General features: G+C 40.8%; 1 protein-coding gene across 1 annotated transcript in view; it reads left to right on the top strand.

Annotated features, from left to right (window-relative positions):
- The first annotated feature begins 364 nt into the window (after positions 1-364).
- LOC101659855 (cat eye syndrome critical region protein 2) overlaps positions 365-13,068 on the top strand; it is a 53,519-nt gene continuing 40,815 nt past the window's right edge. Inside the window, exon 1 of the mRNA XM_045295899.1 lies at positions 365-453. The gene's annotated coding sequence lies outside the window, so the exon portion shown is untranslated. The remainder of the gene's footprint in view (positions 454-13,068) is intronic.

Genomic DNA, 13,068 nt, shown 5'->3' on the forward strand with positions numbered 1-13,068 from the left:
TTGCTCCCTTATTCTCCCTTGCCATTAAAATAGAAAGCAATACAGCATATTTATGTAAATTAAGCTTTTCAGCCGTTCCGCCACTAGCATTAATTTATAGACAGAAATCCCTCATATGCAGATAATAGGAATGGGGCTGGAGAAGGAGCAGTGGGATAAATACAGGGTGGGAGCGGGACAAAAACTGAACTATGGCTGCCCTCGTAGCAGCAGGTTTGGGAACAAGTGCCAGGATTGCGGCTGAACGGCAGTTCTCCACTGACCATTATAGACCTTAGGTCTGGGCATCGGGATGAGGTTGGCAGATGGATTTAATCTCTCAATCCCAATCTCTCTCTCTCTCTCCTCTCTCTCTCAGGAGTTAGAAGCAGCTCTTCACAGAGATGACGTGGAGTTTATCAGTGACCTGATCGCCTGCTTGCTCCAGGGCTGCTATCAACGGAGAGATATCACGTGAGTAATCCTGGCATGCCTAAGTATTTCTTGCAACAGAAACTAATTACTTTAGTCTTAGGGATGTTTTAGGCTTCCTATAGCAGATCAGAACTGCTTATTAACTAATAAGTAACTATTACCAATTATTACTTATTTTTTAATTAATAATTGTGTCTTATTAACCAAAAAGTAACTATATAGGCTCAGCATACAAATGGGTCCCCAGGCCCTGAATTTGGCTCCTGCTGAAGTTCAGATTTTTTTTTCCTATATGAAATTATCACAAATCTGTACTATAATTTGTTCTTGAATACAGCAGCTAACATATTCAGAAATAGAACTTCCTCTTACAGTTTTTTGGGGGTTTTGTTTGCATTATTTATATAATGTTGCTTAAGAAATTAAATTCCTTTCTATTACATCCCTATATTTCTGTTACTAACACAACCAATGGTGTGATTTTTAACATAAAACCCCTAGATTTGGGGAGAGGGGACCAGGGAGGGAGGGGCAAAAATGAGGAGCTGGTGCCAGGGGTTTACATGGAGAGCAAATGTTTTGAGAATGATGAGAGCAATGAATGTACAAATGTGCTTTACACAATTGATGTATGTATGGATTGTGATAAGAGTTGTATGTGCCCCTAAGAAAATGATTTTTTTTAAAACCAACCCTAGATTTGCTTTCAATATATATATAAACTGCCAACTAAACAACTCTCCACACCTTTGAATGTAGAGACATTCAGAGCAAATTTTATCGATTTAAATAGACAAAGGGGCTCCCTGATAAGATGTCTTCCCTTGTTCTGATCCTAACTTGATGTTTTTTGGGGGAAACATTTCTATAATTAAGAGAACTAACTATAGGACAGGCTAGCAAAAAAAGTAACCCGAGATAAGTGAGTTTCCTGGTCTCTTTGCCTGTCACTGTGGAGTGGAAATTTAGATGTTATGATATATATTTCTCAGCCAGTCAAAGAAGGGGTCTTAGGTACTTTTGTTCCAATAACAAAAGGTGTCTGCCTAGGCTAACGAACTTGTACTTGGTTGAGAAAGATCTACTGAAAGCCACATCCTTAGGATGGACATTTTTATTCCTTAGGAATCACTACTTTGTGACCTCGAATACCAGAGTATTTGCCGAAGAGTAGAGAAAAGACATCATCATGCCAATCCAGCATGGCACTTGTTAAGATTTTAGCTTCTTTTCTCCCAATTTTCTCTTTTGGGATGTAGACTTGGGTATTTGTAGGTCTTGAGCAGGTGCAAGTAGGCTGTGTATGCAGTGGCGTGTTCTGCCTCTCCTCAGGATCATGGTTTTCTTAGCGCCACCTTTTTTGTCAGTACAGTTGCCAAATACTTCATCTGGTCGGTGCGCTTTTAATGATTGTAAGTACTCTATGATGTGTAGTCTTGAACGTGAAAGTTGTATGTACCTGGTGAGTTCACTTTTTACTGTAACTTTGCACATGACATTATTTTAGATGTTTGACAGGTTTCCGGGTGCCACCACTGGGCTTAATTCGGGCTGCCCTTGAGGGTGTTAGCTCTGGGTTGCCCCGCTAGGTGTCGGGCTCTGGTGCTCCTCAAAGCCGGGGACTCACCCAGCCCTCAGGGAGCATGTAGTCTTGCTCCGGGAGGGAAGGGGGCTGGCTAATAACAACAGCAGCAAGTATTTGATAATAAATGTGAAGACCACTGGAAAGCGCTCTGAGGTCACCCATCCTCGTGAGGAATGCAACACGAACAGCCGTAGCTAGACTTCACAAAACCGAAGTCTCACTGCCACCGAGTCAATTAAGATTCCTAGCTCGTCCAGTGCCCCATAATGATCAGGCCCAATAAATGAGTGTTAGTGAGGGAGTAGTGAGCGAACGAATGAGCCCACCAAAGAACTATAGGTAGGGAGCGTGGTTTCTCCCAGGCTCTGGAGCACAAACAACTGGGTTTGCTAGAGGGGGCCCTAAAAGTTACAAGGTAGATGGCCAAAATGCTCTTCTGAAAAAATGATTTGTTTGCGCTCCAGTCTTGGCTCCCATCTTAATATTTCCCAGCCTCTAAAATTGAGATTTCACTATCCCCATTTGGAGCTAATAGAATACATGTGGTGCCATGGGTGGTGCAAGTAGTGAGTGTACTCAGCTGCTAATCCAAAGGTTGGTGGTTCGAGTCCTCCCTCCCAGAGGCACCTTGGAAAAGCTACTTCTGGCCATCCAGGCCTTGATCCCCATCTAGGAATATGGTTCTACTCTGACCCCTAGGGGTCACTAAACATCAGAGTTAACTTGATGGCAAGTGGTATGATACAGAAAGTGCTGAATGGTCCAGCGCAACATTATAGTACTGTACTAAGCTGTCGTTTATCATATTAACTTGTGCTCTTTATCACGCCCCATATGGGCTCAGCGTCCCCTTCCATTTCCCATCCTGTTCCTGGCCTGCCTCGGTTATTTCCTATACTTCTGAAGGTGTATGAGTTTGTGAGGCATCCAGTGTGGTCGAAGCACAAAAAGAATTAGAGCCTGGTAGACTGCCAAAAGGATTTGGGGTCTAGTCCTGAGAGCAGGGGATATTTAAGTTTTTAAATAAGCACCATGGGTCAGGAGAGGCTAGGCAGAATATCAGTCAGGAGCCATTAGATGGATCACTTCTAGAAAATTAGTCACTGAAACCTTATAAATAGCAGCAGATCACTGTCTGATAATAGTGCCAGAAGATGAGCCCTGCACATTGAGAGGCACTAAAAATAGGACGAGATGGACTGACACAGTCCCCGTAACAAGGGGCTCAAAAATAACTATTATGAAGATTACAGAGCCGCAGGCAGTGTTTCATTCTGTTATACATGGTCACTATGAGTCTGAAGTGACTCAGTAAAAACTCACTATCATCGAATTGGTGCTGACTGATAGCCATCCTATATGACAGGGTAGAACTCCCCCAGGGAGCTTCAGAGACTTTAACTCTTTATAGGAGTAGAAAGCCCCGTCTTTCTCTGGTAAAGTAGGCTGTTGGCTTTGAATGGATGATTTTTCAGGTTGCTGTCCAAAAAATAACCACCATGTCATCAGGACTCAACTGCACCTGACAGTTAACACAAGTTTGCTATAGCCATATAACCACATCTCATCCTAGCTGTATTGAACAGATCTGTAATACTTATGCATGTGAATCTCTTTTTATCTATAGGGGGAACTTCAAAGAACTTGTGGGAAAGTTCCATTATTTTAAATTCCATTTTTGCGTACACTTTTTGAATCCACCTGACCCTGGGCTAATTTCTGTTGGTTGAGGATATCAAGGAAAAATGATGTCACTAAGTTTTTTAACAAATTGCCTGGCTACCTTTCTTCAAAGAAAGTGGTTCTATTTTATCCGTGCATAAGAATATCTTTCCTTAGTTCTCATCAGCACTGCACGCTGCCCTAATGGCACAAAGAGGTTGGCATGTTATGTGCAGTTTCATCTGATGTCATCTAGTCATGGGAAGTGAGGCTCATCAGCGGTGTTTTCTTGGTTGAAAACAAGCCAAATATTCTAACCACCTTCATTATACCAGCCAAGATCAAACCTGAGTCATAGCAACTTATTGGGTTTCTGAGACTAAAAATAACCAGCAGCCTCTCCTTTCTCTTGTGGAACAACTGGTGGCTTTGATCCTCAGATCTTGTGGTCCCAATACTTAACCCACAAAGCCAGTAGGATTCCTCAACCTCATTATGGGAGATGGGGTGATGTAAGGCTGTGAATACCAGTGAGTGGAGATCACCAGGAGTTACTTATCTTAGAGGCAACCAGTATTTATTAATCGATAGGACTTCGAGAACTAAAGTAAGTCTGGTAATATATGTGCATAATTTCTTCCTTCTAAACACACTTGCTTGATGTCTAACAATATCTCATACATTTTGTGTATTTTGATAAACTTTTGAACAAAAAATATCCATGATTTGAGTGCCATGTATAAAGAAATTATCAATAAGAAATTTTAATTTGCCCCTTTTAACTGGGTAAATGGCAGTAGCTGACTTGTGTTAGTTAGTAGGCGCCGATGAGTTGGCTACGATTCATAGTTGCTGTGTGTGCCACGGAAACTGCCTAGGGCTCTCCCATCCTCGCAGTCAAGGTTCTGTTGGAGCCCATCGTTGCAACCAGTGTGTCCGTCTCTCCGTGTTTGAGGGCCTTCCACTCTGAGGGGCTCACCTGGCTCTGCACCAGACAGTGTTCTGCTGTTACTCGGGGGCTAGTGTTTGAGAAGTGTTCCACCTCTTCCTTCTTTATAGACTGGAAGAGCTGCTGAACCCTGCTCACCATGGATGACCCTGCTGATTAGTTGACATTCTGTTGCCATGGCTTCTAGCATCACGGTAATATGCAAACCAGCCTATAACAAGTGGACAGATAAAGAGACAACTTATTCCTTGTTAATTTTATTTTTCCTATATCATTAGTTTCTGGTATAAATCAGAAAAAATATATGCTTACTGAAGATAATGGGTGTCCTACAGAATATTGGAAGCGTGGATGCAGCCTCTTTCCATCGTTCATTATCCTTCCACTTGGGTCTATGTCATTGTTTCGTTTTCCTGTGAGAGGGAGATGAGCTGGCAGACAGTGAGCTCAATAATTAATTAAATAAGGGGCCGTTTGATGGCGTCAGAAATTGAGATTCTGAGAGAAGTTTCTTATCAGATCACATACCCAATTAGAAGATGCACAATTCCCACATCATCCTGCCCCTAAGGTAAGATGAAGTACAAAGACTTGAACGAACAGAATTTAAAATCTTCCATCAATTTTAGAGTGTGAATTTTAGGCATGCAACTCAAAACTTTGTATGGCTCTTCTTTGGACTTGATTAAATACATCTTCACAGTATAAGAAATTAGCCATTTAAAATCATCAGAGTATAGATCAGAAATTCTCTTCTCATCCCTAAAGATAATGCACAGAGATTTTGGTATATAGCCGTGTGTGTGTGTGTGTGTGTGTGTGTGTGTGTGTGTGTGTGTGTGTGTCACAATAAAAATGAAATAGTATATATTCTTTGCAATGTATGTCATATCAACACTGACTGTGTTGCCTAATAGTCACAACAGAATGCCCCATTTGATTCAGCACTGCTTCTTTCATGTTCCCCTCACAACTCCGGCCTTTGTGGACTGCACAGTATAGGGGAAAGAGAGGCAGGGCAGCCTTCTAAGCATCCACAGTGCTGAATTATAGTAGCCCTTACAAATACCAGTTTCCTCCTTATCACAACACTTGTGTCAGCTACTCCTAAATGATCTCTTTTGAAACAAGGGGCTAATTTCTTAAAAAAACATGACCTCAGTCAAATGTCATAAACTTCCCAAGGTTGTAGGTAGGAGCAGAGCAGGGCTTTTTCCGTTTCTTTTTTTTCTCCTCTTAACAACAGCTGCTTCTCTGACCTTTTTGCTACTGAAGAATATGAAACAGAACCTTTTAGGTGCGGGAAATGCTCAGGGCACTCACCCTTGGCTGTGTGCAGGGTCGAGGCGATGAAGTGCAGCAGCACAACACAGGTCCTAGCCGGGGTGATGCAGAAAGCTCTCCAAATGAGACAGAACCTGCAGGTTCAAGCTGGGGCAGGGAGCAAGCAAGCCATTACCCCAGCATTTCCCAAGCCACAGCTGGCCATGCTCTCCTGTGAGATGCTACTGAGAAATATACAAATAGTAATCGGTGGTTTTTGCTTATTTGTTTAAAGAGAAAAGTACACATGAAATGTTTCTGCCTGGCCCAGTCATTTAGGAACTGGTGACCCTAAGATTCTGAGTTACTTGGCTGACTGGAGTGAGGGCTTTTAAACGTTAGCATTTAAAAAAAAAGTCAGTGAAGTATTAATATACACACTGCGAAGTATGCATTCCTTATGTATCTAACTCACTGGACTTTGACAAACGGAATGCTCCCTTTAATGAGCACCCACCACTCTGTGGATTGTACTTTTTGTACTCTGAGGAATTACTTAAAGCAGTTTTGGTCCACCACTGATGTTCTACTTACAGTGAAAAGTGAATGCAATTCCCTGGGTGATGCAAACAGTTAAATACTCAACCACTAAGCCAAAGATTGGAGGTTTGAATCCATTCGGTCCAAATAGAGGCACCCTGGGAGAAATGCTTAGTGATCTCTTGAAAGGTCACAGCCATCAATAGGGGGTAGGGGGGATTAAAGAAGCTATTTGGTGAACTATAGTTCATTATTCCTTCAAACTGTACTTTCTTACCATCCTAAAGAGAGGAACTTAGAAAATTAAGAGATTGGCTTTTCTGGCACTCAGACTTAACTGTGATGTGATATTTAGTTGTTTTGTTCATAAATGACCTCATCTATAAAATTTTGAGTAGTCAAGTCCACATAAGCCCGGGTGGCATAGTGGTTTTGAGTTGGGCTTGCACGGCAAGGTGGAGCAGTTTGAAACCACACAGTGCTCCAAGGGAGAAAGATGGGGCTTTGTACTCTGGTACAGCCTCAGAAACTCACATGGGCAGTTCTACCTGTCCTATAGGGTCCCTGTGAGGTGGCATCGATTTGGTGACAGTGAGTTGGGTTGTTGTGGGTAGCTGTGACTAAATATCATTTGCCCTTATCATGCAGAAATGCTCTCGTGCCTTCTGTCTCTGCTGAGAAGTGATTGGGCTTTAACATGGCAATGGTCCATCACTTATCCACTCTGGATCGCAAACTTCAAAACAGGATGGATCAACAAATGTTTCCTGTTGAAGGCCAGATATTAAATTAAGAGTTGGAATATCATAAAGTTTCTCTTATACCTACTCAGCTCTATCATTGCTCGACAGAGACTGCCATAGACAATGTGAAAGCTGCTGATTGTGGTATGTCCCAATAAAACTTTATATGAAGACTTTGAAATTTTGATTCTGTACAATATTCCCCTATCAAATGTTCTTTTGTTCTCTTCAACCATGTGAAAATAGAAAACTATTCTTAACTTGAACCTGTAACTGAGCACAAAGACCACACAAAAACAAGTCTGCAAGGAATTTGGCCCTTGGGCTGTGGTTTGCTGACCTCCTAGTTAGAAAATTTCATAGGTTTCTATTGTAGTTCTAGTCATTCAATCTAACCTTTAAACTGGTGTCAGGAGCTCAGATTTCTTTTAAATGATGCTTTGCAAACTGAAGTTTATATACTTACAGGACAGCATAATAAATACTGTGGTCTACTTCTGGTAGTGCGCTTCTGTTTTTATGAGTTCTATTAAATAACTCGCTCTAGTAGCAGGTCTAATTTCTCAAGATTACGATCTTAACCTCCAGGTATTGATGTGACTATAGTATGACAACATCTGACTTTAATTGGTCAAAGCTTACATGGGTACTACTAACTACAGTGCCTCTGACTTGCTGCCTCTGTTCATGGTAGGGATAAGATTTCACCAATGTTGGGTGCCCTTGATGCGATTCCAACTCCGAGCAACCCGATGTTGCCCAGAGCAGTCGGCTAAGCTGTCCTCTGGGGTCTCCTTAAGGAGCTGCTGCTGGGGTTGGTCTTTGCAGTTTGCCCCTAAGTGTTTAACCATCAAACCACCAGAGCCCCTTAAGATTTCAGTTAGGCTGAAATAAAAATAGAAATTTTCTCTTTCCCCATCGTAAGTTCACAGGTGGCTTGAACCTCTACTTTAAAGGGGTTTTCAAGTATCAGTTGAACCCTGAAGTTCACAAGCAGGGTGTCAGAAGTGAATGAAACCTTTGATATGATCTAGTACAGTGTTACCTTAAAAAACATAACAAAAACCAGTAAATAAGGCTGGAGCTAATGACACACCTGAATCAAGTACCCAGACCATGTGACTCCATTTCCCACACATGTTCAGTCATACTTTGTGGTGATCTTTAATCTCCTATATGCCTAAGCATTCTTCGAATATTACAGTAGGATTCAGTGGCAAATATTTGGTGTGACAAGATTTCATTAGGGAATTGGCTGTATCTCAGACATCTTTAAAATAAAATTCTAGTGTAAAGGTTCCTCAAAAACTTGTTTTGTCCCCCATTCCATACATAGAAACATCTTTTGGATAGTGGATGTGGTGGTCAGATCCCTAAAGTGCTGCCCATTAGCCCCAACTCTGGGCTTCCCTTGAGTGTGAACAGATTATCTGAACTGGGTTATTTTATAACTTATGTTATTTTATAACATAAGCATTTATAAAATGTTAACGGCATTTTATAACAAGCAATTGAGTAGTTGTAACATCATTTGCAGGCCATGCTGATCAAACATTTCATAACTCACCCCTAATGTGATGGCTGGAAACTGCTTCTCTTTGATGAGATGTGTGGTAGATTAGCTGGTGTTGATGATCTCTCAGGGCTTCTATCGTATGTTCCCCACTGGAGCTCTAGAACATAGATTCCCCATCCTGCTCTAGAGCATAGATTCCCAAACTTACTTGACCTACCTCCCCATTTTCAGAAAACAAATTACTCACTGTCTCCTGGCAATTAAAAGCTATTGTACTCTAGTCTATAATCCAGGGTAAAGTATAGATACGTGTTTTTACAGCCCTCCCCCAGCCCTGGATCATTCTAGTGCCCCCAAGGGGTGCGGTATCACCAACTTTGGGAAATACTGCACTAGAGACTCTCCTAACAAGGGGGTGATGAGGTGAAGAAGTATTACATTAAAAAACAGTTGCAGCAGCACATCAACATTAAATTGCCACAAATCCAAATCAGGTTCAAAAGAAGCATGGGACAAATGATACCAATACTGATGTTAGCTGGATCTGTGGGTCTTGACTGAGGATAGAGAATACCAGAAATATGTTTATGCTTCGTTGACTGCAAAAACACTCAACTGTGTGGCTCATGGAAAACTATGGATAACATTGGAATTCCAGAACATTTAATTGAGCTCATAAGGGACCTACATATAGACCAAAGGGCAGTCACTGGAACAGAACAAAAGTATACTGAGTGGTTTCAAATCAGGAAAGGTGTACACCAGTATTGTATCTTTTCACCATACTTTTCGTTCTGTGTATCAAGCAAAGAATACAAGATGCTGGATTACACGAAGAACATGGCATGGGGGGGGGCTTTATTAACAGCCCAGGATTACATTGTAGCCATTCATTTTATATCAGTATTAATCGAAAATTTTATTCAAGAGAATGTATAACCTTGTTTCTTTTTCAGCAGCATTTTATTTCCCTCATTGAGTATTAGTATTTTAAAGTAAGCATGGATTTGATAATCAGGAACTGTCTATGTGAAAACGGAATGTAACACATTTTCTTGAGCCATGTAACACTTGACTGTTATTGTGGGTTGAACTTGAGTGCTGAGGAGCATACTTGCCAACATCCTTGACTACAAGCAGAAAGGTTGGGCTTCCTTCCAGAGATCACTAACTTGACAGTCCTGTGGGGCAGTTTGACTCTCTTCATTGAGTATATGTTATGATATTTTCCACCAAAATATGTTTTCTTTTATCAGTTCGTTTTTAGTAGACTGATGTTCAGATAATCTAGACTGAATCATGTGGTCTCTTCACTCTTTGGTGTGGAAATTTATTGCTAGTAAACACTTAATTTTTATTGGTTAATTATGTATCTGGTTCTTTGTAATACATTCCCCAATTGTAGAGTCTTAAAAATAAATATACTTAGTGTTTTGGAGCTTCCATGTGCCTTTTACAGAAACATCAGGTTTGTGCAATGTGTTAGATATGGTTATTTAAACCCATCTGTATTGAGATAACAATTTACAAAGTGTAGATAAATTTTTACAAATGGATTAGCCCATGTGATAACTATCCTATTCAATATAATAGAACATGTCCATCTCCGCAGAAAATTCCCTTATGTTCCTTTGCATCCATTCATCCCAATACAAACACCTACAGCCTTGGAAACCACTGACCTGATTTTTTATATCTACAGATCAAGTTATAGCTATTGTAGGAATTCATATGAGTGGAAATCGTACAATTTATTCTTGTGGTCAGCATGTTCATTTGGCGATTCATTCATAACTGCGATGGCTGTTATTTATAGTCACTCCACACATACGCACACATACTTAGTAGACATATGTTTTCATTTATCTTAAAGAATTGCTGAACAATGTGGTAAATGCTCCACTATGAAAACGACCAAGCCATTTTCCAAAGCAGAGATTTTAATTTCCCACTAGCAGCTTCGGGGCTGAGATGTATAAGGAGGATAAACACCAAGCAACAAATAGTACATTCCTTCCAAGATTTCAGATTCGCACCCTAACTACTACCCTTCATCCTAAAGGAAACTCATTTGGAAAGGTCCATGGAAATCTAGTTTTAAAACACAGAAGTCATAGCAGAAAGCAAGCTTATATTTGACACTACTTCAGAGCCCTCTACTTGGGATGCCTAAAACATGCACAGAGGAACCATTCATATCTGTCGTTTCAGAGAGCAAATGTTTTGAAAATGATGAGGGCAATGAATGTACAAATGTGCTTTACACAATTGATGTATGTATAGATTGTGATAAGAGTTGTGTGAGCCCTTAATAAAATGGTGTGTGTGTGTGTGTGTGTGTGTGTGTGTGTTTTGTTTCCAGAGAATACCTGGCATTAAAATCTCTTGACATTTAGCATATATATATATATAATTTCTAATAACTCATCTTCTGAGGAAACGTGTCTTTCTCGTATTCCTTCCGTGGGTCTGGTGTATCCAGAATCGATTGTGATTTGTGGGCCCTGTGCCCAAAGTGCCCTGCCATGGAACACAACGTCCCTGATTTGCAGGAAGCTCTGGCCGGCATCCCTGGATCTGCTCTGCAGAACGACCCCTCCTGGAAAAGACCTCTTCTCCTCCCTGCTTGCTTTTAGCTTTACTCTTAAAGAATGCTTTACTGTATTTTGGTGGCTGCTCTAGGACCAACAACAATTTACACCTTACACTTGACACTATGACCGACTCATAAAGCATTTAGGGTCCCATCTGTCTCCCACTAAAAAAAATTTTTTTTTAATTAAGCTAGGTTTTTATTAGTTTTTCTTGGTTACCCAGTAGTAATAACACTTGTCAAATCTATACTGTATACATGTTCATGTGCTAAAAGATTTATTTTGTATTGGCTTTTGAGTTTGTCGTAATTTCATTTTAATGTGACATGAATACCATGTCTTTAAACTTACTCAGGCCATCATGTGTTTGTTTGTTTCCCCAGAAACATTGGCCATGATGGCCGATATGTATTCCTAGAGAGAAGCTCTTAGTTATTCTATGTTCATCAAGAATAAACACCTTATCAAGTACTTTCATAGAGAATTGTGTCGGATACAAAATCTTTGTTAGAGTCCAGTACCAATGAGATGGGACTTTATTATGTAACTTAGTGTGTATTCCATGCACTTCACAAATAGCTGTAAACTGGGCCGTAGGTGCCAAAACACTGCCATCAATTGAATCCCAACTCCCATCGACCTTATAGGACAGAGTAGAACACCTAATCTTTCTCCCAACAAAAAGTTACAGCGAATATGGGGAATCAAACTTATCACTTACTCCCTTGAAAGTAGTTACCCTTCCTTGTCTCTAGCACACTTCTCCCAAACTCAGGTCTTCTCTTGGCCTTGATCTTCCAAACCAGGTTGAAGGTATTAAAATTTGTTTGCCCTCAGAGTCAAAGGTTCTGCCTCCTTACAGCCAGTTGAGACTTGTATTAAAATACTTTACTCAAGTCATGGCATCCTTCTCAACATTGACCTCAGCAGTGGAAGCATGTTCTTTTTGTCTCTGAACCAAGCTGAGAATTTCTCTGCTGAAATGATACAAAGGTGGCTCTTGGGTACAGGGCTGCCTTTTGGTGGAAAACACATGAGGAAATGAGTGTTGGAGTATTTATAGCTTTTTCATACAGGGAGGAATGATTTCAGCAGGATGGGAAGTATTTAAAGTCATTAAGAGAGAATTTCCCTGAGCTAAAAAGATTAATGAATCAGTAATTGTTCCAGGTTTTCTAAACCTTGCAACTGAAGTCTGAGAAATATTTAAAATAAGCATACATTCTGCTTCCATTAAATAAAATTAAAATCACACAAATTAGACACAAAAATTGTATACACGCTCATTGAGTTAGTTTATTGTGCCAACACGTGGGGTTAATTGAAGGGTGGAGAGATAAATGGCTCTGTGAGCCTCGCCTTTTGAGTTCTCTGGTCTCTTGCTTTGTGATGGTCGGACCATGTTCAGCTGCCTTAGCAGTTCCCTGCTTCAGCTGGCAAGGCTCACTTCCTGCAAGACATCCCTGAGGAGAAGCCACATGGACCTACCCTGATGTAGCCCTGGATGCTAGAGCACCCGTGTGGAGACCCCTGCCAGCACTGACATGTGTACATGTTCACTGACTTGGCTTTCCTCTTGCAGTCGGCATCATTGAGTCTGCTTTGTGAGATGAAGGAGGACTTTGTGGATTTGGTGTTGGACATATGGGCTAATGGGTGAATATTGGACTTGTGGTCTTAGGCAGCACTGGGTTGGGATGTTTTCTTGATGCACAGTTAACCTTTATATAAAACACTTTCTTTTACATGAGTTTCTGTGAATTTGTTTCTCTAAAGTACCCAGACTAATACACTCATCTTTT

Source organism: Echinops telfairi, unplaced genomic scaffold, assembly GCF_000313985.2.
Source record: "Echinops telfairi isolate 266 unplaced genomic scaffold, ASM31398v2 ScPeMD7_6273;HRSCAF=7185, whole genome shotgun sequence".
In the NCBI taxonomy this organism is placed as follows: Eukaryota; Metazoa; Chordata; class Mammalia; order Afrosoricida; family Tenrecidae; genus Echinops; species Echinops telfairi.